Source organism: Osmerus mordax, chromosome 2 (assembly GCF_038355195.1).
Source record: "Osmerus mordax isolate fOsmMor3 chromosome 2, fOsmMor3.pri, whole genome shotgun sequence".
Lineage (NCBI taxonomy): Eukaryota > Metazoa > Chordata > Actinopteri > Osmeriformes > Osmeridae > Osmerus > Osmerus mordax.
The window spans coordinates 13,103,096-13,129,060 of NC_090051.1; positions in this window are offsets into that span (position 1 = coordinate 13,103,096).

Here is a 25,965-nt window from a genome sequence, read left to right on the forward strand (position 1 = left end):
TCACCTGGCATTTGGAAAAGTATCTGTTAAATTACATATTTCCTGATTTATTTTCACATCTCATATACTTCACGCAACAGTGCAGAAATGTGACATCATTCAAAACACAAAACCAGGCTTCACGGAAACTCGTAGACTCATAGTCTGAAGCAGCCACATTTCCAGATAAAGAGCGAGAAGTCCCTCGGTGCAGAGCGCTGTGTGGGCTTTGCCACTCCATCTCTCTAGTTGTAGTCTAGAGACTAGCCTCTTGGGGCAGTGTGGCCCCCGGGGCACGCTGGGGATCAGGGCCCCTCAGTGTCTCCTAGAACAAGGGCCATCCACCCAGAGAAACAGGGCGCCATTGATCAGCCCTATCTGAACAGACACACATCTGGGCGACCCCTCAACAAGCAGACCTCTGTGCGTCGCAGATCGCTCTTCGCTTATGAAATCAAACGCACATTCATAACTGTGGTTCTCCTCTGTCCCCAGTTCCCTTCCTTTCACATCCAAACCCCCTCCTCCGTGCGCCCTGAGCACTGGATCAAATCATTATCTGTTCGCTTTTTGAAAAACATGTTTGTTTGTCTCCTTGAGACATCTTCTTTTTCCTCTGCTGCTCCAGCGTAAGGGTGTGTGACAACGAGGTGGCTGTTTAAGCGACAGGGGAGGCTTGCGGACAATCCAGTTTCCTGTTACAAGCCTCTGCACTTGTGCCACAGCCGTAATGTCCCGGTTCAGTGTCCAAAGGCATCCCGAGGCTGGTTCGAAAGATCACTATGAGTTTTTTGTGCTCTTCAAATCAGGTGATGAGGAGAAAAAAACTGTTATGTTATTTTTTCTTTCTTCTGTTTTACTGTTTTACTTTACTTTTATCATCTCAAGAATAACATTTTGTAAACAAGACCTGCAACATCAGATAAAATCTGTTCAAACTTTGCTCTTTTAAGAAGTTTTCGGAAGCTTCTCTGGCTCAGTGTTAGCCTACTGGCGAGGCCCAGAAGGATGTGGACAGCGCTGACAACGAGAGTAGAGACGGGAGGATGGGAGGCTTGTTTAACGCTCCGTAGCAGAGGAACGGCAGGCAGATGTTGGGGGAGAGAGCGGCTCCAGACTAGTTCCAGGCCCATCCGAGGGTGCACCTTGGGAGGCCAATGTTCATCTACGTCAGTTGTCACCAAACCTCTAAGATGCGTCTGTTGCTGTGGGCATACTGTCTCTCTGGGAGCCCAGATGTCAACATGTCTTGTTTTAGCTCTCTAGCTGACCTCAGCATCGGTGTTAGCATCAAATAAGTCGCCATCTAGATATTTGTATAAACTCCAAAATTGGATTCAAAATGTATCCTAACCGTAACCAAAAAGAGACAAGTACCGAGATAACTGCTAGCAAATAGAGGATAGACAGTATTTTACAAATACAATATACAAGTATATTCCATATGTAAAATTCCTTTATATCTGGATATTCTTGTCTTTATATTCATCTGCCAGGTAAAGAACTCGTTTCCAATCTGAAAAACCCTGTTGAAAATGTGTTGAAAATGCGTAAACATAGATGCATTTGTAAAGTGCAAAGGATGAAGAATGAATGCACAGGAATGATTACTCCTTAGAAAGCGTGTATCTACAACAGCTTTGAGTTTGTCTATGCACCCCATTGATCCTAATGAGGTGTCTGTTTAGCAGTGAGCTGTGTGTGTCTCCCTGCTCACCCCCCTGGATTGATTCATGGTCTTTAGGTCTTGACTTTTTAAGAGACATACAACCTTAAACAGTGAGCCTCTTCAAGCCTGTCGCCCCGAGCACATCCTTACAGCGTCCGCATTGATATACGTTGTCAGTCGTCCCTGGTTCCTCACCGTGCAGCTGGGACCAGAAGCTGCAGACAGTGGTCGTCTCTCTCTTTTCCCACAATGCCGTGCTTGTGATGCCGGGGCGTTGGGCGGTGGGGACAGGCCCCTCAGCAGACCTTGGGGGCTGAGTCGGAGCTCTCCAGAGAACACGTGAGGTTAGGGAGGGGTAAATCACTGAGTTTGTCCTTAGTCAGGTAAAACTGGGTCTGTCCCAGTCCCTCCCCCTCAACCCAGAAACGACCCCCCCACCCCCTCCCACTCCTCTCTATGAGAAGCGAAGACGAGGGCACCTGCCCAGCACAGATGGCGGCGGGCATGCTCAGACATGCCCAGGCATGCCTGCCTTCTCAGCTATGCCATCTGCGCTGGTGTGGAGGGCCAGGCAGGTGTCCCTGAGAGAGCAGATGCAACAGAAGATGCTACAGCCAGATTAAGTGTCCCTGTCTGTCACATGGTGCAGGCTCAACAAGTACATAGACCTCATCTCTATTACGACTCACATGTTCTTTTCACCTTTAGCGTTCAACAGAATGAGAACATTTTTTATTTCTATGTGGAGAGTGGAAAATGAGAATGGAAAAAGACTCTTTACAATGATATTGTCTTGTTATTGTGAGGTCTCCACCCACACATGGCAACCACAATGTGGCTATCCCCAAGCTAAGTTGTAATTCGGTATCAGAGATATAATTGTGGAGTTAAGTATTGATTGTTTTTGGAGTTCACATACTCATTTATTCTCAGCTCTACGCTGGAAGCACAAAGCAGCGATGTTCTTATGTCACACTAAGAGTTGTTGACTTGGTAGTTTCACTCTGACTGCCAGTCTGAGGGCATGTCCGTGATCTGGTCCGAGAGGAGATGACGGCTTTCAAACACCCTTTAGCAATGTACAAACACGCACAAAAAAAAATCTCACTTGCAAACTACACACTGTCTCCCATAAAGACACATAAAGCACACTCACACACATCTTGAAAAATGCACACACACACATACAGCACATACACACATGCACTAATACACTCAGACCAGGCATCTTTCACTCAGGGCTGCTTTCAGGCACAGCTGGAGGGCTTTGTGCAGAGGGAGGCCTGGTGGGGCAGCCTGCCTAGCAAGCAGGGCCCTTAGTGGGGCAGGCGTCCCGGGAGGAAGGCCCTAACCTCCCTTAGTGGAATCTCGTGTGTGAGGTTACCAGACCAAACATGTGCAAGCTAACTCATTCAGTCAAGGCTTCCGGCGTTAATCTTGTAGTCCCAGCATTGTCCAGAAGGGGGGTGGGAGGGGAGTGGTTGCACCACCCTCAAGAGCACGCTCTGGCCCTCAGGAGCAGTAGTGTGCCAGGTGTTGTGTGCTGTCAGGAGGATTACAGGTCAGTGACCCAAGAGATGGAGGGGGGGATGAAGAGAAAGGAAAAGAGAAAGAGAGAGAGAGATACAGAAAGGGAGAGAGGGAGACGGAAAAAAAGAGACAGATAAATACCGATAGGGAGAGAGAAATAGAGAGAGACAGAGTGAGACTGTATGTACATATGTGTCTGTGTGTGTATATTTCTATGTATGTGTGTGTGTTTGTGTGACCTACATAACTGAAGGAGGCAGGAGTCACCCGTAGGGCTTTACCTGCTGTGACAGCCAGTCACTGGAGCAGGTGAAATGTAATCGAGGAATTGTGACATAACCCTTTTGTGGGAGGGAGAACTAGCTGGCATTGTTGTGGTATGCTGAATCTCCCCGCATCTCACCATAGCATGCCATTTACTGTATGCTACAGAAGTACGCTTACATGCAACAGAAGATTGAACCCAGTACTGCTACGAGACTAAATTTGCCCTTTGGTTTGTTTAGGGAAAAATCGAAAATCAAATATTTTGTGTAGAGCAGTTACACTAGAGCAATGCTGAGTTGTCATAACAAGATCAAAAACTTGATTTAATTTCAGTAATCACATACAGTCTCTGTCAACTTTATGAGGGTGAATACTTTCTCCCACTTGTGTAACAGACTACCCAGGTCTCAATGGTGACATTCTTTGAACTGTAATTTGAATGAACAAAGACAGAAAAGCTTCACTTTTTTAAGTCTAGGCCTCAGGTTATTTTCAGGTTGTTTGGAAGTATCTGTTGTGTGTCGTTATATATACTGTATAATTAGACTTTATTTTGTTTTTTATACACCACCCTTCCAACACAAACCTCACAAGCTGACAGTGTTGCAGGCAAGTTTGTTCTTTCTCTGGATCTCCGATATGAGCAGAGGATAAAATCTGTCAGCAGTGCATTCCAACTGCTCCTACTGCTATGTTGTAAGTAATGCATCAAATGTTAACTAGGTATCGAAAGAAGGAAGTATGAATGCCTAAACTTCCAAATCATACCATCAATATTTCGTTAGATAGCATGGAAGTAAACACAGCAGGTAGATAAAACTGGAGATACTTCCGTTTCAGTGAATTTCGACTATTCAGCAGTTTGATCAGAAATGTTTGATGTTATCTGATTCTTACATTTCTAGCAACCCATGTCTCACCAACAAAATGTCCCACAAATTTGGTACATTTAAAAAACATCAATGTCATTTGTGGAGATTTCAATTCTTCTTTGAAATTGGAGACAGAAAAGATAAAACATTTTGTTCTATCTTGAACGCTTTGCTTTGTTGTCATGTTCACCTAAAGCTTTTTTGTCATGTTCACCTAAAATGAATGAGCAGTCTCTTTCATCGCAGCATGTAAGGACATGGTTTGTGAGGACATGGTTCTTCTCGTGAGGACCTCAGACAAACCAGAATCCGATTTGAAAAACTGACTTAATTAAATCTTAATCTGTCTAACTCTATTTTCCATGTCATATAGATTTGTATCACACACTAAAGAAATATTTCAGTATACATTTATAGAATCTGAAGGATCTAACTGATCTTTCAGGATGAACGCACTCCAGAACTGCCACTTGTGTATAGCAAGATGCAGCAAGATGTACGGTTAGACTGAACTGATGTTTTCGGGACAACATGGTAGCATATCGTTGTGGTGTGTTTATGCCTGAGGTGGTATATTGTTATGGGTGGCTTTCTAGAAGTGTTGGCAGGATAGCGGTAGGTTTCCTTCGAAGCAAACCATCAAAACAAAAGGGGATGAAATTAATGATTTCGGATGTGAAGATGTCTGATGAGCCAGATCGTGTCCTGTGGTACAGTGGAGCTGCGTACAAAGAGAGAAGGTGTTCAATTCAAGCTAGCAAACTATGTGCGAACTGCCAAACTCTTAGTGTTAAACCAGTGCTTGAATTGTAAGCAAGCATTTCTGCTGGGGGAGGTGTTTCAGCTGGGTGATGTGCCAGTGTTTCAACTGGGGGAGGTGTTTTAGCTGGGTGAGGTGTTTCAGCTGGAGGAGTTGTTAGTGTTTCAGGTGGTGGAGGTGTTCACGTTTCAGTTGGGAGAGGTGTTTCAGCTGGGGGGATGTTTCAGCTGGATGATGTGTTTCAGCTGGGTAAAGGTGTTTTTAGCTGGTTGATGTGTTTCTGCTGGGGGAAGTGTAAGTGTTTCTGCTGGGTGAAGTATTTCAGATGGTTGATGTGTTTCAACTGTGGGGAGGTTTTTCAGCTGGGTGATGTGTTTCAGCTGGGGAGGTGTTTTAGCTGGGTGAGGTGTTTCAGCTGGGTGATGTGTTTCTGCTGGGTGAGGTGATTCAGCTGGTTGATGTGTTTCAACTGAGGGGAGCTGTTTCAGCTGGGTGATGTGTTTCAGCTTGGTGAGGTGTTTCAGCTGGTGGATGTGTTTCTGCTGGGGGAGGTGTTTCAGCTGGGGGAGTTGTAAGTGTTTCTGCTGGGTGAAGTGTTTCTGCTGGTTGATGTGTTTTAACTGAGGGGAGGTTTTTCAGCTGAGTGATGTGTTTCAGCTGGGGAGGTGTTTCTGCTGGGTGAGGTGTTTCAGCTGGGTGATGTGTTTCTGCTGGATGAGGTGGTGTTTTTCTGCCGTGTGTAGTGTTTCAGCTGAGTTATGTGTTTCAGCTGGGTGATGTGTTTCAGCTGGGGGAGGTGTTTCAGCTGGGGATGGTGTTTCAGTTAGGGGATGTGTCAGTGTTTCAGCTGGGTGAGATGTCTGAGCTAGGGGAGGTGTAAGGTTTTGCAGATCCTTGCAGTGCTGAGGCTCAGTACTGAGCTTGTGGGCTTCCATTGAGCAAGTCACTGGCCTTAATCCAAAATTAGAGGAGTCATTTATAGCAAGCATTTCTGTGGAAACCACACAGTGACATCAGGATAACATAGGGGACGTTTGAGATTCTCTGTAATTTTTCTCTGGATTGTGTAAAGAGTAATCTGGGCCTCTGCCACAGCGATGGTAAAAAAAAACACAGCACGGATGTAAAACTCCTGGAATGTACAATCATTTGATTCTCAGAACCTGGACTTATTATCACATGACCTGTTTGTGATTCCTCTTTAGAGGAGACCCACAGCGTTACACACAGTGCAGGAACATGCCCTCCACAGGTAGGTCTTGCTGATGACACTTCTTCAAAGGTGCTCAAGCATTCCGTGTTTTCACAGCTGTGCATAGGAAACGAGGGGGCATTCTAGCCCTGGTGTGGTTTCACTCCTACTTCTACATTCTGACCAGCATCTGCTCGCCTTTACACTAGGCACCACAGCCTGCAGAACACCAACTCTGGATCCCTTCAAATGAGTCGCCAGGAAGTGAAACACTCATTTGGAAATAACACCAACTGCTTCAACAAAAAGCTTGATGCTATATTTGAATACTTTTAGTTTATCAATGGATCCCTGCCTTCAAACCGTGACAGGGGAAACCTGGTCAATCTTGGGAGCATTCATGGTAACACTTTATAATAAGTCAACGCTTTTTGGCATTTACTAAGTGTTAACTAATAGTTAGTTAATTCTTTATAAAACATTTTGAAACATTAACAATACATTATTAAATAGTTAATAATCTTATTATTAAACACTATCATTAATAAACACTGTTAAATATTATAGATTTTATTCATAATACAATTCATAAGGTGTTTGATAACTGCATTATCATACTTTATAGACAGCTTGTTAATATAGTTGCAAACCAGTAGTTTAAAAGGTGTTAGTGGTACATGAGCTGCTATAGAAAGCATTAGCAAATGGTGAACAAACCATTTACATTACCTTTACAAAGCATGAGTAAATAACTAACAACATATTTACTTATGTCTTTAATTAATGTACGCCAAGTCGAATACATTATGTACACCAATACTTAGCAGATATCTTAACAACTATTTTATAAAGACTTACTAATGATGCAACTTCTGATTAGTAATGCAAGTTATAAAGCATTCATTAACTGTTAGTTAAGGCTGTTGCGTGACCTAATCTAAAGTGTGAACTATCTATGCCTTATTAAACATTTATAAGTTATTTATTAAGGTATTCTTGTCCATTCTCCAACCTCACATTCACAAAGGCTGAACATACGTTTCTCAAAAGGAAACAGACACAACACAATGTGATACACAAAATTACTATTTTATTGAAGTAATGACAGGCATGTGTCTTACTAACTACTTAGCTCTAACTCTACTAGCCGAGAGTGACAGCGGTCGATACGTTAAAACCTCAGTTTGATATTTCCCGGCATGACCGAACGGTCGAGGTTAGTAAGTTGTTTATTATATGGCATTTTTAGCTCTTTTCATTTAAAACATGTCGTTTTGTCCAGCTCTACTGAAGTCTTCTCACGGTGTGTTTCAGGTGTTAGCACCTAGCAACCAATCTGAAATATGAGCAACCAAACCTAGCAATCTGCCTAGCGCTTGTCGTTTATCTCTCTGTGTTCACACTTTTCTGCTCTTTTAGAAAGTTAAGAATTTCCTCGTCGCTGTTGCTGTCTTCACTGTCATCTGGTTAGTAAAACTCTTCAATCTCGCTCATTTTGAAGATGACATCAGCGGAGGGCAATAAGAACAAGTATCAGACCGCAGGTCAATACGCGCATAGAATGTGAAGACTTAATAAGCGGCTGGCAAGACCATAGACATATATACGTATATATTGTTGCAATTGAACCAATATGCTGTTGTTATTGGTTCAGAAGTATATACTTATATACTATACTTAAGTATATATATATCAGAAGACGTTCTCAAAAGAGTTATTGATATGTTGCCTTGGAGATGTAGTGACGTCACCAGTACAAGTGCAGCTGATTGCTCTGACAAGATGGCGTCTGCTCCAGATTCGCCGTGTTTGATTTGGGATCTTCCCACGTATTGTTGTAGTATATAAGAAACCAAATGTTTACTGTTCGACAGGTCAGCAAACGCTTTGTCGCCTCAATTTGTTAAAACGATTTGAACGTTTTAACAAATCTCTGCTTTCAAAGGCGTTAGCAGACCTGTTGAGGAGTATATTTCCAGTTTATTACAGCCATTTTTGGAAAATAAAATACAGCTTTGGGTAACCAACTTTTATACCAATTCTACTGTATTGCTTCTTAACGGAAATAAAATACTATTTTATTACCCAGGTAAATAAATTAACAGCTATTTCTTCTTAAAAACAAAAACACAACATCTATAGGCCTATAGTCTTTCTATAAATGCTTAATAAGGCATAAATAGTTCACACTTTAGATTAGGTCACGCAAAAGCCTTAACTAACAGTTAGTAAATGCTTTATAACTTGCATTACTAATCAGAAGTTGCATCATTAGTAAGTCTTTATAAAATAGTTGTTAAGATATCTGCAAAGCATAGTGTACATCCTGTATTTGACTTGGCATACATTAATTAAAGACATAAGTAAATATGCTGTTAGTTATTTACTCATGCTTTATAAAGGTAATGTAAATGGTTTGTTCACCATTTGCTAATGCTTTCTACACCAGCTCATGTACCACTAACACCTTTTAAACTACTGGTTTACAACTATATTAACAAGCTGTCTATAAAGTATGATAATGCAGTTATCAAACACCTTATGAATTGTATTATGAATAAAATACATAATTTTTAACAGTGTTTATTAATGATCAACATAGTGTTTAATAATAAGCTTATTAACTATTTAATAATGTATTGTTAATGTTTCAAAATGTTTTATAAAGGATTAACTAACTATTAGTTAACACTTTGTAAATGCCAAAAAGCGTTGACTTATTATAAAGTGTTACCGCATTCACATGTTCAGGTACTGCTGAGAATACAGAGTTCTGTAGTTTGGGTTTAGGTCCCTTTTTTCAGAAGGTTGTCTCAAATAACCAAGAACCCAGTTTCATCAATCGTCAACAATTACATTTAGTCATTTGGCAGATGCTCTTATCCAGAGCGACTTACAGTAAATACAGGGACATTCCCCCCAAGGCAAGTAGGGTGAAGTGCCTTGCCCAAGGACACAACGTCATATAGCACGGCCGGGAATCGAACCAGCAACCTTCTGAGTAATAGCCCGACTCCCTAACCGCTCAGCCATCTGACCCCCTCGTCAAAAAAAACAATAAAACATTGCTATCTATCTAGGAACAACATTTCCCTTTATGACTAGGAAATGCTTTGATAAATCCTTTCGTTATGTATTTCGTTCAAGTAAAAGGAGAGGTAGCTCTAGTGTGTCCTTGACAAAGATTTTCAATCACATTTATATGTTATCCAACTAAATGCTCTCCTATGAGCCGTGTTTATTCACTGTGTCTGAAACAGGGCCCCTCCATCTCCACAGCAACCACCTCTCCCCCCCCCCCCCCCCCCCCCCATCACCTCCACCCCATCCTAGGGAACCAACCAGGAACCTCGGGCCCCTGGTGTAAGCAGCTGTCACCCTGATCAAAGGCAGGATTTACATCAGATTCTTATGATTACACATCCCCCGGCAGTCCCACGATGGAGTGGTGCGCTGCCCAGACAGACGGCCACAGGGAGCGCGAGCAAGACCCTCTCAGGATCCGCATGCCTGGGATCAGCAGTGTGAACGCTGCCCCAGGTAAATGGCAGGTCACCTGAGAACAGCAGGGAAAGAGTGAAGATGAGTGATGGGTCCTCAAAAAGTGGAGCAGGTTCACAACTTCCTACTTAGAGGGAGCACCTACTTAGATAGGACATTAGGGAGAGGAATGTAAAGTTGAGTGGAAGGTTAGAGGGTTGAGTAAGGTAGAGTAGAGTTGAGTTTTTCAGATAAAGAAACAGGGCTGTATGCTAGCATGTAGCCAGAGGTTTCTGGCAGCTGGTAGCTGGTCGGCCTTGAGAAGCTGGACGAGAATAGGAGTCCTCTAACTAGGAACATATGGAGGAAATGGCTAAGCCAATGGGATTGTGAAGTGGGGTAATTCAAACTTCCAGAGCCACCCAGGATCCAGGCCACCTGCGCTCCCTGACCCCTGACCTCCGACATCTGAGCACAGGTGCAACAGCACTGTTCTGGATTGGCACCTGTTGTGTTTGATCTGATTGAGGAGTTTCTGTGCTACAGCAGGAGCATTATTACTGCCATATTATTACAGGTATTGTTACATGTGTTATAACAGCAAGTAGGTTGTACCTTTGCTGGTCTGCGTTACTATCCCCTAGAGTCCTGCCAAGATGAAGCTATGCAAGATGCTGTTCATGTCCGAGGCCAATAAAATAGACTGCATGGGAGGGTATTAAATAGATTCCTAATTCCTAAAATGAGAAAAAACACACAATTTCACACACAGGCACACAAACACGCACACAAACACATGCACAGAAATACAAGTACACAAACAAATACACACACAGTTTGGTACTCCCATAAGGTAAGAAATACATCTGGGTGTTGAAGCCAACGTGATTGGCTGACGGTAATGAATCCTCACAGCTGACTTCTGTGTCTGATCACCAGCACGCACCTGTCACTCAAAACATGCAGCAGGCACATCTCTGGAAAAGGGAATCAGAAAATATTTGTTTGAAGTCCGACTGACAGGGATCAGTGTGTGTGAGTCAAAAGAGACAGCGTTAGAGAGATGGACCAGGCTGAATTAAATATGTGAATATCAGATTCCATTTAAAATTTGATTACACATATCTCCTCTTCTTTCTTTTTTCATTTTTACATCTCTAAGATGAAACTGCATACTGTGCTTTACTCATAGTGCCCCAGATTTCCCTACTATAACACCCCAGTGAAATGTTTCATATTGAGTCTAAAACCTCCAACATCACACTGCAGCACAACCCTGTAGCACCCAGTGTCAAACCAGTACAACACCAATCATGTTTATTTATCTCTCTCACGGTGTCTCAAAGAGCTCTTTCCACTGTTTAAACTGAAACCGTTTTCTGGAATATTCTGTCTGTCAGTCGTCTTCCTCATGTAAGTATCACATTCACTGGGAAGGTTTACAATGCTGTGACTCTGTATACAATACAGTGACATATGACCACTGGTTAAATGCAATCAGTTGTCATATATGGGAATTATAGGGAATATGATACACTACAGTTAATCAGAGTGTTTACACAACACCGTCATCTACCTACCGGAATTGTTCCCTGAATGTTTCCTTTAAAAGATTTTAGGCAACAAAAGATTAAACAAAGTGAGTAATCCCGCCTCCATCTTAGTCCCACCTCTTACCTCCTTTAGAAAGAAGAAGTAGGTGAAAGGGAAGGTGAAACTAGCCTCGTGTTCAGGAGTTGGGCAACATCAGGAAAGTTGTCTGACCAAGTTCGTACTCCGGTGAATGTGAAATGCAACCTCTGCTGATTTCACCACCCAATCATCTGTGAGGACATTGCCAGGTACGTCTAAAAGTCAGAAGTGTTGCAACAAGAGCTGACCTGACTCACACAGATTTCCTCTCCCACAGTTTCATCAGAGAGAAAAAGGGGAAGAGGTGATTCTAACAGTAGACTTTGTAAACTTTCACCTTTCGCATTTTACGGACACTTGGCCCTGAGCGACAATGATGAACACAGAGGTTACGTTCTGGGATGATGGTTTTGTGACCTTAGTTTTCAAGTTAAGCGAGCAATCTCTATAACAGACAAACAGGAGGACATCGGGAGATCTTTTGGATTACTTGCTTTTCTTGACATGTCATGATCACTGTAGATAAAATCCATGGACACAGTTGCCCGAGCACACGGATATATAGAGACAGGAAATGTAAAGTGGTTGATGGCAGATGCCATAAAGTGTAGCATCAATTGCTAACAGACTTTAACTTGACCCTATCTCAACAGCAATCTGTGCTGCATCACCATCATTACAGAGAATTACAGGGTACAATTAGGAGCCTCCAAGGTAACCCTTTATCCCCTGATTAAAAACAGATGAGGTACTTGAAACACTTTATTTTCTATTAGGAGTGATTAAGGTAGAGCCAAGGGCTACTTCTGATAAACCAAACGTTTGGCTCATATTTGTTATTCTTAATTGCACCAACTCATCAAGTGAAGGACGGGGGTTTGACGGCGTTGCGTGTGGGATGGAATTCCTTACGCCGAAGCGTCCATGGGAACCCATACCACAAACAGACACGCAACGTTTTTGCTCTTGATATTTGTTTGTTCAGTTCTCAGCCACCAGTCTGAACCGTGGTGGTTTATCGCCATGTGAAGCTGATATTCCACATGCAGAGAGTGATGGGCCCTGACAGGAGCATGCTTCTCCTGTCACTCACATGGGCACAAAAGGCATTGTGGGAATCTGCCAAGGCAGGACACTTTGATGTGGCTGGGCTGAGTTGAGGGCTGGAACTCCACCCATGTTTACAGCACAGCCTGAATTCAAAAGTCTGATTTGGAGAGAGAGAGAGAGAGAGAGAGAGAGAGAGAGAGAGAGAGAGAGAGAGAGAGAGAAAGGGGGAAAGAGACAGAGAGAGAGAGAGAGAATGTCAGTTACTCTGATGAGTTATGAAGACATGGTAATGTATTCACGCAGATGTTGTATGCTCCGGAGCCATGGTAACACATTGCTGCGTTATTCTTCCATTTCAGTGTTAGTATTTTCTTCGTCCATGCGTGATGTTACGCACCTTCAACACACCACTATTCTGGTGCCTTCACACCAACATTTGTGATCCTAATCATTGTGACTGTGTAAGTAATTGGGATGCACCTTGCAATGCAACAATCCCAGTGTGTTTCTTCAAATGACAGCTCAGGGCATTTCCACAGGCCCAGAAATGATGTTACAGCTTTGACGGCAGTCTGAATATATGAATCTACATTACTACAATGTCCTCTTTCCGTATCTGCAGGCTCCTATCTAAATATTCAGTATTTGTGTTGTTCCTGCCATTGCACATAATTTTGTGTCAGGCTGAAGAACAAGGTTTTCCACCAGCTAGGTTAGAGAGCCCTGAGGCCTGCATTCAGCTCCTTTAATGTTCTCCTCTCAGCAATTATGCCACAAACAGGGCAGTTTGTTTTCTGAAATACTACTGTCTACGGAACGCAGTAATTACATAGTAAGGTTTATGTAAGTAAAGTTACTAAGTAAGCACGCATAATATGGTCTCATGTTGTAATTGCGACGTATAAAGAGCTGCCATAAATCATTACACCTCTGTGTCAGGACATTCTCTTAAGGTACAATTTACATACTAAATATTAGGCATCATGCAAAAACAGACATTTCATTTATTCGTTTTTTTTATTTCTATTTTATTGCCTGACTTGGTTATAATTAAATGACCTTTTTTAAGCTAACCTTTTGGTTACCCTCTTAGCAGAATTTTTTGGGGTTCAAGTTTAACATTTGCGAAGATCCCAGTGTGCTGGGTGCTTCCACTGGGTGGAGAAGCTGCTTCGCTGGCCTGTCCCTGCGGGCTGGAGGTAGCTGGTGTTGGAACAGGAAGCGTCTGTTTAGCACTTAGCGGCTGAAGTGAGCAATCAGGTCTGTGGCAGATTACCTTACCCACGAGCAGGCCCCACAGGACTTGAGCTGAGCTAACAACACCTGACGTTTCCTGTGTGTGTGTGTGTGTGCCTGTGTGGGGGCTTCTGTGTCGGTGTGTTTATTGCATGCTTCTGGAGTAGGTGCGTGCGTGTGTGTGTTATGAGTGTGTGTGTGTCTGTGTGTGTGTGTCAGACGGTGATTCACAGGTTTAGGCAGGGCAGTTGGTTCGCTGCCCACTCTTGCTCAGGGAGAATCATTTTCTCTTCCCTAACCAGCTCTGGCAGCCACAGCCGTGCTGCCAGCCTCCCCCCGTCCAGGAGAGGAGTTTCCGCGCTCTGGAAGACTCACCAGGAACGCTGACAGAGTTTGACCCAGCCGTGTCACCACTGGGCTGGCCAGAGAGAAACCTAGGAATCTTCACATCTTGTTTTGTATGTGTATAAACACATGTATACTGGCCCCCAGAGAGGTTTAGGCACTATAACTGCTGTTTAATGCTCAGATTTAGATGGCACTAATAGCTGTTTGCCACATAAGGATGATGAGTGAAAATGTGATGTTCTGCAGTAATTTGCGACTATCTAGCTTGGAGTACCAAAACCAGTATTGTTACTCACGTTACAGTACACTATAAAAAATATTTTGAGTTTGAGATTTGACACTGTTTTTATGGAATACACACTTTGAATCCCACACTGATTCCTGTTTCAAACATCAAACCATCCTCATTTCCAATCAACATATCCGTCACACACAGTGGAGAGAGGAGGGATATCCAGTAGCTCTGTGTGAAGACAGTTCATGTTTTAGGTCTCTGGGGTCAAGATCACAATGTCAGGATGTGTGACAGATCAATGAGTCACACAGTGGGGTAACATTTCTACACTGTCCTTGACTGGGGCATGCAGTAGAACTACTGTACAACTTAAGCAATCCAACCGTTCTCCAAAAGGTCAGGAAAGACATGTTAATGAGGTGGAATGTTAGTCTTATTATGCACACAAGACTCTAAAGACGCTCAAGTTCTTGCTCAAGTTTACTTTTATAAATATTATAACTGTCTGAATTTCCTAATGGCATGTCATTAGCCCGAAGTGCATTCATGGAAGCCGACCTGAGTGTGAGGTTTCGTGTCCCAGGTTGAGAGGCTGAATGGGGTCATGTGAGTGCATGGCCAGGTCCTGGGCATTGTTCCAGAGAGTGTTTATGAAAGAACACAGCATTCATCATTCCTAGTCTTCAACACACAAACCGCAGGTCAGACCCTGGGTCTGCCTCCAGGGTCAAATAATATGCTGCAAATCATGGCTTTCAACAAGATGGAAACAAGCTTTATTTCCGATGGCCAGGCAACCAACCTTGACTTCAATCCTCTCTCAGGAAAGAGATGTTTCTGGGCCTTCACTATGCTGGGAGACTTTGCATGTCCCCATTAACCCTCAGGACAGTGTGTTTAAGATGCGTCCTAACAGGGCCCTCTGACAGAAGCCCGAAGAGGAGTTACCATGTATAACTATGTGTGTGCGTGCATGAGTGTATTTTTTTTTATTGAGTCCAACTGAGGGCTTCTAATATGAGGGTCAACACTGACTGGGGTCTTGCTTTGTGACTTGGACATGGCTCCCTGAGTCTGAACACTTGAACGAGTCAAAGTCCTTTCCTCCATCTGGCTCTCTTGGTTTATCTTCTCCATTTCCTCCATCCTTTCCATCTTTGCTTTTTGACTTGACCTTTTTTCCTCCCTCTCAACCCTTCTCCCGAACACGGCGGGCAGCACAATACGTGATCTTAACTCACCCTCCCAGGGCCCAAGGTAAGCACCTGTCACTTCCTGCTGTTGCCGGTTGTAATCGGCCATATCCTGGGTTTACACCAGGGCCGGCGGGCAGGGGAAGTGTGGCGTTTATGCAGTGTAAACCTCCAGAGCCATACAGGATGCTGCAGCTGTGTAACGTTTACCTGCGTGACATGAACCCCCGTCACATGACAGGGTCCCTGTTTTCTCTCACAGCTGATTGGCTGTTATTACCTCAGTTTCCGCTCATATTTAGAAAGATGAATAAACAGCATTGACCCGGGCGGTTGTGTTTGTTTTGATTTGACTACATAGTGGGTACTTAGGATTTTCAGGGCCCATTCTAACTGTCTGGTTTGAGCGAATTCCATGCTGTCTCTACAGAGACATGCGAGGCAGAAGGAGTAGCGAGTGTTAGTCGCATGGTCTCGATGGAATGGTTGTGGTTTTTACCAAAGGATAAACATGACATTGGTCATGTTTATTAAACTCTTACCTCCTTACTTTGTCCGAATTTTCCATGGTACATACTAAAATAAACAGATGTTTGTCACAATTTGTCTGTCCCGATCATTCCTGTGAAACACCAGGACCATGCGTATTCACCTGGGGAGTGATACCATCCCAACGGGCCCACTAGTTTAGCTTACAGGCAAAATAACACCTCAGAGGAACATGAAAACCACGTTCACAGCCCCCCCTCTCCTCCTCCTCTTGGCTCTTTTCTCTCCTGCCTTGGCTGTGGTCATGCAGAAACAGAACAGGACACGCCTAAAACCCTGAGTTGTCCCTGGTGGCTGGTGTCAGTTGTGCATGGAGACTGTGGTCCTTGGCCCCTGCCCAAGGATTAGGTGTTCCAAGGAACAAAGATGTCTTGGCTCCTCCCCCGGAGTGCCTTGGGAATGGTGAATGCCCCACCATCCCCATACCCTCTCCCCTTCTGCCCTCTCCCTTCCACCCTCCCTCAATCTCTCTCCCTCTCTCTCTCTCCCTCTATCTTGCCCTCCCACTCCCTTTCTCTCTCTCTCCCCCTCTGTCTTCATTTCTCTACCTCCCTCTCCTTCCCTCCCACTGTCTCTCTCTCTCTCTTTCCCTCTCTCTTTCTACTGGCCCCTGTCACACAAGCGAACAGTTACAGGCAGTGTTGGTATGCAGCCCTAGACAGAGTGTCCACACACACTGCAATCAACATAGCATGCCAACTGAGAGAGAGAAGACAAAGAGAGAGAAAGAGAGAGAAAGATCATTTGATAGAAGAAAATGAGTGGAGAAAGTGAGGAGGGAAGAGAGGTAGACTCGGATAGAGGAAGAAAGATCTTTACTGATGTGAGAGAGAAAGAGAGGCAGAGATCTTTACAAATAGAGGGGGCAGGGAAACAATAATCTGGCAGAAAGAGAGAGAAGGAAAGGGAGAGAGAAAGAGAGGGAGAGAGAAAAGTGGCAGTGACACCAAAAGAGACAGTGATCCAGAAGAGAGAGAGAGAGACTGAAAGAGGAGGGGACAATGAGCTTATTGTGTGGCTAGGAAGAGAGGAGAGAAAGAGAGTCACAGGAAGAGAGGGAGAGAAAGGAGAAGGGACCCGTCAGAGAGATAGATCTGCAGAGAACAGCACCACCTAAAGGCTACACCTGGTTGGATATGAAGAAACCGTACCGACTCATTCCAAACCAATTGAGGGGGACACAAAGATGACCTTAGAACATGCAAAACAGATCAACGAAGAACATATAAAGAACATTTTTAACTGATGTATCCTTCCTTTTATCAGCCAGTAATGACTTTGGATAATACATTTCAATATGCAATATTCCTGTTCTGAAAATGATGTTGAAGGTCTGTCATCACCTCAGCTTGAGGACCTCGCCCCCCTCTCCAGGACTTGGCTGTGCCTCCTCCCCGCTGGCTTCAGTTTACACAGTACCCCCACCTACATGATTTAGCCAACCAGGAAATTCTCTGTGACACTTCAACATGGGTGGGGGAGTCCTGGCTGGGCAAGTTCCTTAGAGTCTCACGCACACACACACACATATACAACAGCTCATGTGCGCACACACACACATATGCAACAACATCAGCTTCACGACGTAGACACACAATTTTTCAAGTTGAACTTGAGGAAGATACGAATCCAACATAAATGTATGTCTTTTGAGTTAGCAGAGTTAGCAGTGTTAGCAGCTATGTTCCACCGATGTCATTGTCTTGTTTACAATGACCCCTCTTTCTTTCTTTCTCTCTCTCTCTGTAACATCATTTCTGGGCCTGTGGAAATGCCCTGAGCTGTCATTTGAAGAAACACACTGGGATTGTTGCATTGCAAGGTGCATCCCAATTACTTACACAGTCACAATGATTAGGATCACAAATGTTGGTGTGAAGGCACCAGAATAGTGGTGTGTTGAAGGTGCGTAACATCACGCATGGACGAAGAAAATACTAACACTGAAATGGAAGAATAACGCAGCAATGTGTTACCATGGCTCCGGAGCATACAACATCTGCGTGAATACATTACCATGTCTTCATAACTCATCAGAGTAACTGACATTCTCTCTCTCTCTCTCTCTCTCTCTCTCTCTCTCTCTCTCTCTCTCTCTCTCTCTCTCTCTCTCTCTCTCTCTCTCTCTCTCTCTCTCTCTTTCCCCCCTTCTCTCTCTCTCTCTCTCTCTCTCTCTCTCTCTCTCTCTCTCTCTCTCTCTCTCTCTCTCCCTCTCTCTCCCTCTCTCTCTCTCTCTCTCTCTCTCTCTCTCCCCCCAACTATAACAACAGATGATCCCAGAGGGGATCCAGACGGTTGACCTCAGTGAAGTGTGCCCACCACAGAGAAGCAAATATTTACCCTTCCTGCTTCTCCTGTGACTGTCATGGCCGCCCCACTGACAGGCCACTGATGAGGCTGCCCTGTCATGTCTTTCAATGTAGGAAAAGCCCTTTGAAATAGAGGTAACAACTCTGGATGTTGGGTTGTCGTAAGAATAGCATAAATATGTTGTTGTGTGTGAGGACGTATGGTTCCTGTTCTCTCGCAGTACAGTAATGGTAAACTCCTGCCTCTTCTTCTATGGTTTTCACGGTAGGGGAACTACATGACACGGGTGCAGCCAACTGGTACAATCTTCTGTGTTTTCCCTGCAGTCCGCTGCCCCCCCCCCCCCCCCCCCCATGGAGCAGGAGTGGAACCCCACTCTTGGAGGGTCTATGAGCAAGGCTGTGTTAACGCTCTCTGAGATGCATGATGGGGGAGGAAGGCACAGATGGCGGAGAGCGAGGGAGGGGGCCGGCTCCCCAGGGCTCCACACTTACTCAGAGATCTGGAAGGCTAAAAGTCCACCCCCAGGAAAATGGTTGGAGAGCACCACCAAATGGGGTCCCTTGGCTACTGTATGTACGCATTGTAGAGCGACTATTTGTACCCTACATGGAAAAACAATCATGCCATGTCTTTGCAACATGTCTCTTCAAACGGACGGTTGCCTGGCTCTGATCACGAGGCTCTCGTCCCTTCAGAGCCAGGCTGATGTTTGGAGATGGACACCAGTGGGTTTCCATTTTAAGTGAACTCTGTAAGTCCAAGTGGTACATCTGGTCTTGTATGTACCTGCGTGTCAAATGGATTTATCGTAAATCGGTTGCTCCCATCCGATTATAAATCCCACTTATAGGAATGAGCCCTCAAATCCAACTTAAACCCAGTATAAACTCTGTTTCAGATTGAGGATGTTGTTGATAGATGAAGGCCATTAACCTGGCCACATGGAACAAAAAAAGTGTCCACTCTGAGGCTAAGAGTCAGTGCCGTGCCAGAGCCAAAACTGAGAGAAAGAGGGAGTGAGAGTGATAAATCTGTTTTAATCTGATAAAAGGGCCAGATTACAGAGCAAACCGAGACATTACAGAGCTGATAACTGTTCAGAATGTCAGGATTAGGATTGTTGTCATCTGGGCGGAGAGGGAGGTGGGGGTGCTGGAGGTGGAGGGCAGTGAGGGGCAAAGAGATGTCAAAGGAGGTCAAAGAGAGGTCAAAGGAGGTCAAATCAGATCACGCCAGAGATGGACCCGCCAGAGAACGTCATTTGGATGAGCAGGAGGGAAACGTTTTCCCAATGTATTTCCATTCTGGCCTCCTTTTCCCTGGTGTCGTTTAAAACCTGCAAACATGAACTGCAAAGAGGCACTCTCCTCCAATTGGTTCTTTTCTATCAGCAGACATGGTCACGCCAGACTTCGTCTGTGAGTCCGCTCGTCGGACTGGAGTGTTTAGAGAACGGACAACCTGCTGAAAACAGTTGTCTCACACGACGTAATGACATGAAACCGACACGAGTCAGGAGATCAACTCTCAGTAAACACTTGACGCCAGAACGTATCCTGGCTTTAATTGATACCTGACTGAAATGCCTCCTTTGATCCAAAACCGGCTTTTTCCCCTTCTCCCAAGTTTTTAAAGTGGAAATTTATTTATTGGAGTTCTACCACTTCCTACCACAACATCTGGAGCCCCTCTGGTCCGGTGAGGAGGGTGTGTTCAGATGTGTGCAGGGGGGAGATACCCCACTAGCATAGCTGCTATATTTACACCTTGGCCTATTGTAGAACAGAATTTGTATCCTTTTAAAGCTGACTGGACTGACTGCTCAAGTAGAAAGGGTTTGAACCACACTGTACTGCGTTTAGAACGTTGGATATCGCTCGCAAGCGGTGATTACAGTGGGACTGTCATTTACAAAAGCATGAAAAAGATTCATCTTCTATTTGTTGATGAGAAGTGTGTGTATGATCGCCTAAGGTGTTGTTCAGCTATGGGCAAACTAGCCTCATTATGTACTTGCTAGTTGGAGGGTGTCCTCCACTCCAGGGTTGTTTTCTACGCACAGTATGCTACAGTGGATAGAAGATAGCCTGTAGGTGTTCACCCTCTGCCTTCTCTGGTTCAGGGCCTTCCAGTCAGGTCATGTGACTTGTGTAGCATTCTGACTTTTAGCTGAATTGGTGTATAGCCCCAACTAGCGCCACGCCCTCTGGGAGTTGACTGCCTGATGACATCCGTAAGCCTGTTGAATATCTCCATTCATGCACCCTTTGGGGACACCCAGGAACAGGCTTCAGCATCACATGCACATACTTCTGACTGCTGAATCTCCAGGCCATGTCTAGAAGGAGTTTGCCCTGCCACTTGCTGTATGAGCTGTAAAATCCCCACTTTTAAAAAAGGTTGTTTGTGAAAGCACATTGTGTCCTCATTCAAGTTTGACTTTCTGTTAGCTTTCTTTTATTTTTGATAGTTACAGGTTTCAGACTGTAAATGTAAAAGCAAGACGCAATATGAGGGTTGAATAGGAATGTACTGATGGTAGATGCATAAGATTGGTCTATTAAGGATTGTTGTTGCCGTTGTTGATATAAATATAGACAAAACAAACACATCTACATTATGTGTATTAGGATTGCTGGATTCACAGGTTTGTTGAGGAGATTTAAAAACAGCCAATAACAGATGGCAAAAGATAATCAGATCGCAATTAAAATCTCAACCATTCATCACCAGACGCAGTAAAAACCTGACGCCGTTTTCCTCTCTTGCAATTATTACAACGGCGGCAACAGAAGGGGCAACCACAGAAGCATCCTTCAAAACAGAGGGATGGAAAAACACACACAAGATCCGTAATCGTTTCTGCGTGTGGCACAGCAGGGAACATCAGCAGTCGAAGACAGGTTCTAAATGTTTGGGACTAGAGGGTGTCCCCAGGGGATAGAAGAGAACAGAACCTTGATTCTAGAACATCTGGATGGAGAAGCGCCCGAGGGGAGCCAGGAGATGGGAGATGTTCTGCACCGTGTGGGCTGGGTTTCTCCCCTGTGAGATGGCTCTGTCGATACAGCCTCAGGGAGGGGAAACCCACCAACAGAACAACAGCCTCCTTCATCACTTCCAAGCGTATCAGGAGGGTAACTTCTGCACGATCTATCTCTACTCAAACGTTGACAACGAAGCTGCTGTTGAAAGCAATAACATGTTGAAACCTTTATCTGATAAACAAAATCAAGGTGTCATAAGATACTTAGGTCCTGATGTGCTGTGTTTTGGTTGAATTGATTAATTTTATGATGGCTGACTGCAAGAATCGTTTGAATGTATTTTTCAAGATCACCTCTGAAAACGATGGTGTACAAGGAACATGGTAGGAATTTCTGTTACAACAAAATTCAAATGTGTTTTGGAACCTTTGGTTAGATCAGGGCCACACTGAAAAACACACACCGTACACACACGCACACACATACACACAACACAACTGGAGAACATGTTGGTGGTCAAAGAAGAGATTTATCTGGGTCAATAGCAGAGACGTACATTAAGTCCTTTTCTATTTAAAAAGTGTTTGAAGTGATTGATATTACAGTAAATTGTTCCAAATCATGGCGTGAGTTCAAAAGTTATTAAACCCCTTTCAAACTGGACTATTCATGAATTAAAAGTATTTCATTTAAAATAAGCTTTTAAAAACATATTTCATGAGCGTAGGTCTTAGTAGCATTTTTGTTTTAACAGTCACATAAAGAATATCCTCTGAAATGTCCCGATTCAAACCACATTAGGCTGAAGTCTAATATAAAAAACCTGGATGAGAGACATAGAAAAGGTCTTTAAAAAGTCTGTCAGTGATCAAAGTTGACTTCTTTAACTGCTTTGCTGTCATGCGCTGAGCACTTGATACCCACTGAGGACAGCTATCTGCTGTGTGATGTTCATCTTGTGGTGGTGCTTCATATTGGTGCCCAGTCACTGCCCTTGGAGACTCCACAATCAGGGCTTGTGGGTAGTAGGTCCTGGGGTCCTGAAGTCTATGAAGAGTGTGCCCTGCAAATCTCTGGCATCCTTCCTGAAGCCTGCATTCATCAGAACACCATAAACTGTCTGTCCCTTTAATTAAAACGATGAGCTGCCCCTCCATCAGTTCTCTCCTCACTCTGAGGAGGATTTACCCCCAACCTAACGGAGTTCACCAGCCCTAGTGGAATAGGACATATTCATGCAAAGAAACACAGTCAGACAGAGATTAGGTTGCTCCAAACCCTGCCTGTGCTGCAGTATGATGTGTTGGTGCCAGCGCGTATCATGAAGCTACTCTGATCTTCACCGCCATTCCTCCGACTGTGGTGAGCTTCTCCCCAGCTGATTATCCTCTGAATCCTGGCGGCGCTCAGCCCAGCGCCAGGGGCCTGTACGCCCCTCCATCTTCAATCCAGACCCCTTTCTGTTGCACCCAGCCGGGCGAATTTGTCTGTCAGAAATAGCCACAGAAAAAACACTGTAATAGCCTTATCACCGCTCAGCGCAAAACAGAACACCCGCCGCTCTGGCTGCAGCCAATCAGAGAATGCGCCCTTCAAATGTTCGAAGTGTCTGCTGTTATTTAGATATGGTCCCACATGCAAGGCCCACGCCAAACCGCTGGAAATATTGGCAGAGGACGAGTTGGATATTTGTGTGGAGGGCCAAACAGGATTGGAAGACTGCGCAGAATAAAAACCGAACAGATTTTTGTTAAGAATTACAATCGAAAAAAGTACTTCAGCTCTCTCCACCAAATCCAATTAGCATATTGTTGCTAGGTAATTTCTTTCTTTTTATAGATCTCTTCTTAGTCCTCTTCTTAGTCCAACTTAATGAAACAAACTCAAGTGAAACTCCAATTATCAGACATTCAAGCAGAATGGCCTAAAGTTGTACGGTACCACAACAAAGTGACAGCCTCAGAAGTAGCTTTTTAGAGACACACACACCATCAATTTTCATCAGCGATTAATCAAAGACTACATAATCAGTCACTATCAAAGACTCATCTCCTTTACTGCCAGGCTGAAATATCACTGTTTGATCTACAGTGGGGGGCTCCATTACCTCCAATGTACTTCATCTGGTCAGGAAATGAACCCATCGTCACCAGGGTGGCTCGGCTGCAGACAGGAAGTCTTCAGGCTGCGTACGGGGTTGTGAAGCCCTAGCCAGGGTGGTAGGGACGGGACTGGTAACCATTGGGTGAACACACACGTGTGGTACACTAAAAGGAAAAATGAAGAAATGGCTAGCACATGTTCCCACGTGTAGTCTAGCCCTTAATGAGAAGGTTTGTGGCCGCCTTTGAGCGGTGGAAAATTGCACCGTTGATAAGAATCTTGATAACTTTCGAACTGATTGACGACAATTACTGCCTCAATTTTTTTGTCAGGAAGGCTTAGGATGTTGGTTTGGCCTGTTACAAGAATATTCCCATCCTCTGTGAGGCCATTTTGGGGTCAGTATCTGTTTCCCAATGACGGTATCTCTGTATCTACAGTACTTGAAAAAAAGAAAAGAAAATAGAGACATTGAAAGAGAGCATTGAATACTTGTTTTTAATGAAAGGCTACATGCCAGATTTAATTTTCATACATAACTTACAAGTGCCTTAAAAATAACTCTCCAGGAGATGCAACAGCCCTTTAGGCTCATGTTCTGATGTTCCTTTGGGACCTTCTCCTTTATAAAGGAACTTACATGCCAGACAATCACATGGCGGTTTTGAGTCAGCAAAGCTCTAACAGGGAAGAACAGTAGTCTCTTTGGTAGGGGAGATTGACCTCTTGCTAATGGCGTAGCGAAGAGACCATTTGTCTACTATATCTAATTATGGGAATAGTGGCACTTGAAGTTTCTTGAGGCAGTGTGAAGGGACTTTTTAAACAGAGAGTTCTTTGAAAATTACAAGCCTTTCCAATTACCTTCTGAAGACACATTTCTACTATAGCCTAAGCCATCCTATGGACACAACTCATTATGTTGATTTCATGGTTTGGAAGCATTCTTTTCACAAATTATTAAACAACCTAATTTTCGGTCATGGCCAAGCCTTAAGGCACACTGTAGAATATTATCTTAAACACAGTCAAATTTGATTCTTGAAATACAAGATGGTGTCTGGCTGTATGGGTGTATTTCTTCATGTACCGGTTGGCCCAGAGGGAAGTGATTAGGAAGGCCAGTAATTCAGGAGGTCGATTAGCATAATGTTTGGTGTCAAAACCTCTCCGATGGTCTCCCGCTCTCATAAGGAGTTTTGATATGGGAACAGGAACTCCGGGCATGTTATTGTGAAGTGTTTCCTGCCCACTGTGAAGAAAGACAGGGTGCCAGCTCCACTGTATGAACTACTCAGTGATACTGATGACATCTTAAACAGTTCACAAAATGGTGGGAGGAAGGATGGAGCACTCCTGCCATGAAAGCTGCCTCCCATCATGTTAATAAACCCTGAATAAAGGATGAAAAGCTTTCCTTGCCAATGCACTGACACAAAATACAACCACTCCAGCAGGCACCCTTTAAGGACGCTGTACAGCAAAGTGACTGTGATTGAGCAACAGTAGCTCAATCTATAGGCCTACAAGTTTCAAACTGCACTGTACGGTATTGTCCTATGCCAGATTGTTTACATTGTGTTAATCAATATCAAACAATATTATGAGTGTTGTTTTGTTTTGATTTGAAACCCATATCCTGCCCACGGGAAACTTCCTGTTCATTCCAAAGCCGGAGTTAGGTGATGTTGCTAAGTGACTGGTCTCCAACGCTGGAAGCCTCTGTGTCCTACTGGCCTCCCTGCTAGTACGACTTAAAACACATCATACACAAGGGCCTCCAAACAAAACTAAAGTTTTATTTATTCCCTCTCATCAACATTTCCTGTCGCGTCGTCCAAACACAGAGGGGAACCTCCAGTTTGCTTTCTCTTTTCGCTCTTTAGAAACACTGCTTCTTCATGTAAACCTGCTTTGATAGAGGACTCCCTCAATGACTGCTTTGTTTTGGCCACCATTTAAGCCATTCTGCTTGCTTTCTGTTCAATGGGTATTTAGCAAGTATGGAGAGAAAAAAGGCAGTGACAAAACTGACCTGGTGACCATTTGATGCATCTGAAAGCTGTTGGCTAGGATTGGGACATCATGCCATTTTCATTCTCTGAAAATTGGCACTGATGGTGTTCCAATGTCCACAGCAGTGGGTTGTTCTGGCAGAAGGTCAACGATGCAATGACAATAAAACTATAAAACACACACACACACACACAAAGCTGATGAAAAAACACAGCATGTGTTTTCTGCCTTCTAAAATCAGTCTGGATGTGTCTTATATCGTAAATGATCGCTTTGTTTGAAGTGGCATTGACAAAGTGACTATCAATGAAGAGGACTGTGAACGTACATCTCCCTAAAGACTCATGGTGATCCAAGTAAACAAACAAAGAAAGCAGATTCATCTGTCTCTCTCAATGGCAAATGTAACAGGGACAAGTGACCGAGGGCTGTATGTGCTATTCTGTAGCTCACAGTAAAGAGGAAAAACTGTTTTACTCGTCAGCTCTAATACAGAAGTAAGGGGATACGGGAGGTTTACTTGTGCTGTGTTGCACATGATGTCATAGAACACC